Raw genomic sequence first — 6951 nt, forward strand, 5'->3', positions numbered from 1 at the left:
GGTTTGCACCGGATGTGCTTTATCCCTTCCTGGTCATGACGTCACCCGCCCGTGACGCTCATTCTTTCCATTGGACTAGTTGACATTGATGCTCAGACGCATTCACGCTGGGGGCGTTCCCAAAGCGTCGATGACGCATCGCGAGTTCCCTCGAAAGGGAACTAACGTTTTATTTTTTAAAAAACTCTAAGTTTATTGAATTACCGTTTAAAATCAAGATTATTTTTTGTTTTAATCTATAATAGCCTAACTGTTAGTTAAGCTTATTAAGACGAGTTAAAAAATTAACGTTGGCCTCTAAATTAGTTGCGAAATACCATATTTTTTTTCCATTTAAACACAGTGTCGTTTTTTCTTTTTCTCATTTTTGACATTTGGGTCGACAGGGTGCTTTACGAATTAGATTAGGAACTAAGTTACAGTGCAGTCATTTTGCCCGAGGCCAGAGCTCTCGGTTCTGGGGACGGTTAGCAGCTAACGTTTTCCTGTCAACATTGGTGCTAAAAACTGAGGTAAAACTAACGTTGTGAGTTTATTAAAGGTGCCCTAGAATGTTTTTTTTTATTATTTTATAATGTTTCCTGGGTTACCCTTATAATGTTAGTATGTTTTTTAGATAAAAAATAATCATAATTTAGAAATAAAAGGCATTTTTCCTAGCCTGCTTTTAGCCTCTAATTTGAACACTCTGTTTGAAGGGGCGTGTCTGCTGTGGGATTCAGTGTAACCGCGGCCACTGCTGTGATTGGCTGACATGCTTGCATATGAAATAGCAACGCATTACATCTGAAACTCTCTCGAATACTTTTACTACTGCTATTATACGTTTTTACTATAACAGCTATCGAGATTAACGAATCGTGAGATGTTTTTAAAGTATTTAGATCTATTCCCATCACATAAAATGTTGCCGTGATGAGCATTGAGCAGATGACAGTGTGTTGATCGTGAGAATGAAGATTTTATCATTGCAAAGCAGTTTCTGCACTCTCTCTGCTTTCACCAATGCAAACACGATGATGTAAATACAGTAAGAGCTTCGTTGTGCAGTAACGTGCGTCATTGATTTCATAACGAGTTTGGCAAGTGTCCAGATAAACTCGCGCTGTGTGGAAAGATTGTTCTTTGATCGCTTTCTGTATATAATTTGTTCACAATTTAAATACGATTATTTTCATCCTACTAAAAGAAACGATGTGAAGCTGATATTTTAGTCACTGTCTTGACTTACTGATGCATAAACAGTATTGAACGATTTTGAGAGAAAGATTACCTGTCTGAACTTGAACAATTACACATCAGAAAGTGTTGCTTGGTAGCACGATCCGAGGCCAGCTCTGTATTGGCCCAAGTTGAGGAAACAGTCGGTGAAATGTTTGAAAATTTCCAGAGAAAATAAAATTAACCCATTGTTTCTCCAGAGGCTCAGATGAAGGAACTAAAAAATACTTTTGTGTTCATGTGTACATCCAAACACTGAGCAACTGCCATGCTTCGGCTGCGCAGTTCCGCCTGGCATTGAGGGCTGGCATTATGCAAATATTTGAAGGCGTACATATTAATGATCCCGACTATTGCGTCACAGTCGGTATTGTGTGGAGAACCGACCGTTTTTCAGGGGTGTTTTTCATAAACGTGAATTAAACGAGAACGCGAAAACAGTCCAATTTGAGATTCACTCTATGTCATGTCCATGCACTAAACTCTTGTTATTTGACTATACCAAGGTAAATTCAATTTTGAATTATAGGTCACCTTTAAATAATGTTACCGATTAAAAGCAAGTTTTTTTTATTTATTTTTTATCGAGCATAGTTAAGATTATTACATTAAGACGAAGTTAGGTTAACAGTGGCTGTGAAAATAGTCGTTTTTATATTTAGACACCATGTCGTTTTTTTCTTTTTCTCATTTTATGAAGTTTTATGTAAACAAAGTTCGGGAGGAGCATGTTCAGGTAATCATCCAATCAGCGCAAGAAGAAGCCAGTATAAATAAAGCCTTCCCTTACCTCCTGTCTCATGACTAATTTCTCAGCATCCCACCACCACCCCTTCACCCCACATTCGGCTGGGTCCGCTCATAGCTACCTATGATCTCTAAGGTTATGGGGGGAGTACTCTGGGGTCGGGCCGAATTCTGAGCTCGGAGCCCTCCCCCCGGACAGCAAGCCAAATACGCATTATAATATTACATCTGATTTCATTAACATGTAAACTCGTGAATGACATTTGGATCGACAGTAGGCTATTTTACGTTTCAGATTAGAAAGTAGCTGTGGAGTCGCAAGTTTTGTCTGAAGAGTGAGCTTTTGTGTGATTTGTGTGCGTTTATTGAATTATCGAGTTAAACCAAAATTGTTTTTAACGAGCAAAGTTTACCTTACATTAACATGAAGTAAGCTAATGTGATATTCTCTGTATTTCCCCCTTTCAAATTTTACATTTGGATTGACATGATGTATTTTACATTTCAGATAAGGAACCATAATCGCAGATTTTACCAGAGGGGCTCAGGAGCTGGACGTAGGAACTGTGTGGAGACACTTTGCTAAGATTTTTCAGAAAAATAATAAAGACCTGCTATAGCTTAACATACAGGTAGATGGTAAAACCTGCTGGGCATTTCTGCCTGTCGCACCTCCACCGGTGCCTAAGAGATTAAGGTGTACCGAAGGTGTACATGTTGGGGAACACTACAGAGGGCATTTATGGGTCATCAGCTGGGGACCACCAGTCACGGATGTTTCGCTCCTTTAACCCCAGTACATCTCATGGTGGCGGAGCGATGGCAGGGATTTCTCCCTGCCACCCCCTGCTGATGCCCTAGGTGGATACTGGACCCCAACTCTTTGCCTTCCTTCTCAGCCACAGCCAGAAACTGCCTCTTTCGGCCTCTTCTGCCAGCTCTTTCATGGCTTTCCGGTGCCTTATGCCTGTTGCACCCATGTCGCGGAGCAGACGAGAGGTTGAGGATCCCACAAACCCCCGGCACCCCACCTCCACAGGGTAAATGACTGCCCTCCAACCAGCTTCCCTGCACTCTGCAGCCAGGTCAGAATATTTGGCCCGCTTCCGCTCATGGGCAGCTTCAAGTCCTCCTTCCCATGGGACTGTGAGCTCCACCATCAGGACAACCTTGCAAGCAGCAGACCACATCACCAGATCTGGACGCAAAGACGTTTCCACTATCTCCCTGGGAAAATGGAGCTGCTTCCCAAGGTCGACTGCTAGCGTCCACCCCTTGCCTGGTGTGAGGAGTCTTCCTGTGTCCTTCTGGTGGTGGGTGTTACCTCTCTGCCCAGCCCTTGCGAACTGGATGGAATGTGCGGTTAGGGCCAGGGGCCTGCTATTCGCTTCCTGCCTACATGTTTCCACTACCTCAGCAAGCTTCTTCAGCACCAGGTCGTGCCTCCACCTGTAGCGCCCTTGTGCCAACGCTGTCTTGCAGCCAGACATGATGTGTTGGAAGCTCGCATTAGCAGTGTTACACAGGAGGCAAGATTCCTCGTTGCCAAACCATCGGTGGAGGTTGCGGGGGCAAGGTAAGGTGTCATATGCTGCTCTGACGAGAAAACTTAGCCTGGCCTGTGGAATCTTCCATACGTCAGACCAAGCCAGCTGCCTGTCTAGAATGCCTTCCCACGACAGCCAGCCTCCCTGTTGGCCCTGGGACACCGCTTTGATGGTAAGTCTCTCGTTTTCAGCTCTCATCACCTCTGCTGCCACCATGGCCTTCCTCTCTTCTTTGGATGCATTTGACCAGAAGAGGGGGGCCTGTCCCCAACCGAGGCCTGCCCGGCCGTCCTGTACTCTACCAACCACCTCCCTGTGTCGCAGCCTACTTATTGCCAGGTCAACTTCCTCCTTGGCCTTCCATTTTCTCCCGGTTACAACTTGGGCATCCGCGGCTCTCACCAGATGGTCAGTGGACTCTCTTAACTCCATGATCAACCGCGCCTTCTCCTGCTTATATCCCCCGCTGATGGAACGCAGGGGCAGCTGGAGCTTGGTCTTGCCAAAGAGACCTACATCAGAAAGGCATCTTGGTAACCTGAGCCATTTCCTGATGTACGAGTTTGCCAAGCTATCCAACTTGCTCACTGTGGAGGAGGGAACTTCGCTCATCTTAAGTGGCCACATTATCCTCTGGTACAGCGTGAATTGGTAACACCACACCTTGTATTTGCCTGGGAGCTGACTGAGGTTGATCCTGGCAAGGCCACCTGCCAGCTGCTTCTTCACCACGCTCCCCATCTGTTTATCCGTGAGGTCTGCAGAGTAGATTCGGCCGAGGCTCCGGACAGGCTGGCTAGACAACAAGGGGATTTCCTCACCGCCAGCGCTAAAGATGGAGCGGTCACTCCTGACCCCTTTCTGAAGGGACAAGCTTCGTGACTTTGAGGGTTTGATTCTCATTCTTGCCCACTCCACAAGTTCATCAAACCTCTTAAGCAGTCTCACAGTGCATGGAGCTGTCTGGAGTATGCTGGTAACGTCATCCATGTACCCTCTCAGTGGAGGTAGCCTTTGGCCTGATGGCAACTTCACTCCTCCGACCACCTGCCTTGCCCCAATGAGGATGATCTCAAACGCTGCTACAAACAAAATTGGGGAGATTGAACACCCCATGGCAATGCCAACTTCAAGTCGTTGCCACTTTGTAGTGAAATCTTCATGTGTGCAGCATATCTGGATGTCCTCAAAGTATCTGGATATCAATCCTTTACAGGGATCAGGGATATAGAAGAAGTCCAGGGCGAATGTAATAAGTTGGTGGGGGACAGACCCATAGGCGTTGGCAAGATCCAACCAGACGACATGCAGATCGCCCTTCTCCCTCTTTGCCCTCTGAATCTGTTCCCATATCACTGAGGAATGTTCAACACACCCTGGAAAGCCTGGTATGCCAGCCTTCTGGCAGCTGGTATCTATGAACCCGTTTCGCGTAAGGAACGAGGTCATCCTCTTGGCCATGATGGAAAAGAATATCTTTCCTTCTACGTTTAGAAGGGCTATGTTCCTAAACTGATCGATATCCTTTGAGTCTTGCTCCTTGGGAATGAGGACAGACAGGGCTCTCCTCCACTCTACAGGGACAACTTCTTTTTTCCATGCTGCTCCTAGGAGTTTCCACAGGATCCTCTGGACGCCGGGACAATGCTTGTACAGCTTGTAAGGTATCCCATTGGGGCCTGGTGCTGAGGCTCCTCTGGCCTTCCGAACGATATCTGCGACCTCGCTGAGTTTAGGGGGTGCAGTATTAAAGGGCACGGCTGGGGGGGCTGGGCGAGGAACATACCCCGGGGAACCCAGAGGTTCCCCGGGGCATGCGGGGTATTGCTAAGATTTTTCAGAAAAATAATAAAGACCTGCTATAAAGCAAGGTAAAGAAAAAAGAAGGGATGGGGGATTATATGTACTTTCAGAAACAAGAAATAGATCCATTATAGTCCAATATCCATTGATATAATAGTTCTGCATCAGAATTTCCAGTTACAAGACTTATAGCAATATGTTTAGCTGTAAAGTTTGTAGCCACCACACTGACTGTTTAAAAACCTTCTATGCCCATGCAAAAAGTCATAGAAACTTGGCAAACAACAGATTTTCATGTGGCATAGAATATTGTCCTGGTAATTTCAGGGTGTTTTCTGCATTAAAGTCCCACATGCACAGAAATCACCCACCTGCTGTCACTGTGTTACAGAGACAAGGCATGTACCAGCAGAGTGGTAACTGCAAATGCAGTATTCAAGAATGTGATTATGTGGCCGATAATGTTAACTTGTTGTGCATTCATTTAAGATTACACATACGGAATGGCAAAAAAGTCACTTGTCCCTTTGAGGGATGCTCAAAATATTTTAGAGTGAGGTCATCCTTTGCTACACACATATCTAGGAAACACAAGCAATCATTTGTAGCAGAGCCACAACCACAACAAGATACTGATGTCCAAGACATTCAAGTCCATGATGAGACTGTTTATCCATTTCTTGAAAGTCATGAAACAAACCCAGATTTGAACCCTGCAACCTTTCTAAAGAATCTGGCATTGTTTTATTTAAAACTACAGTCCAAACTGCTTTTGCCAGCCACAACAGTACAGAACATTGTTGAGGAATTTCAGAAGGTCCATAGTAGTGGAATGAAGCAAGTACTTAAAAAAGTAGAGGAGAAACTGACAGGGCTAAACATAACAAAGGAAGAAATACAGGAAATAATTAGGGAACTTGAACAAGAGGATCTTTTAACTATTTGCAATGAAGGTGTCTTGAGATCAGACAAAACCAGGAAAACATATTTTAAAAAAAAAATTGATTGTTGCACCTGCTCAGATTTACCTAGGAACAGATACCAGTGGTAAGGAACGCTTTTGTCAGTATGTTCCTGTAAAGGATACACTTGCTACCTTGTTTAAGCAGTCCAGTGTGAAAGACCAGTATGCACATTCTAAACTTCATGTGCACAGTGATATGGTTTTAACTGATGTTAATGATGGCAAAAACTTCAAGCAAAATGCCATTTTACAGGAATCATCATCTGTGTCAGTTATACTGTACTTGGATGCCTTTGAGGTGGCAAACCCCCTAGGCTCTGGAAAAAAGAAACACAAAATCATGGCCATGTACATGACACTTGGGGAAATATTACCACATAATCGATCCACTGTTGACCCAGCACAACTTGTTTTGTTATGCAGGGAGCAGAATTTTAAATTTTTTGGTCAGGACAAGATATTTTCCCGTCTTATTGCTGACCTAAAAGACTTAGAGGAGTCAGGCTTTCAGCTGGAAGATGGGAGGTACCTTAAGGCATCACTGATTGCTATATGTGGCGATAATCTCGGTTCCCACTCTGTTGGTGGATTCACAGAAAATTTCAGCAGTAGCAGACTGATCTCATGAAATGGCGTATGTATGACACGCCAATTCGTATTTCCATTTTT

The sequence above is a fragment of the Rhinichthys klamathensis genome, unplaced genomic scaffold (assembly GCF_029890125.1).
Source record: "Rhinichthys klamathensis goyatoka isolate OS25496 unplaced genomic scaffold, OSU_Roscu_1.1 h1tg000554l_1, whole genome shotgun sequence".
Taxonomy (NCBI): Eukaryota; Metazoa; Chordata; class Actinopteri; order Cypriniformes; family Leuciscidae; genus Rhinichthys; species Rhinichthys klamathensis.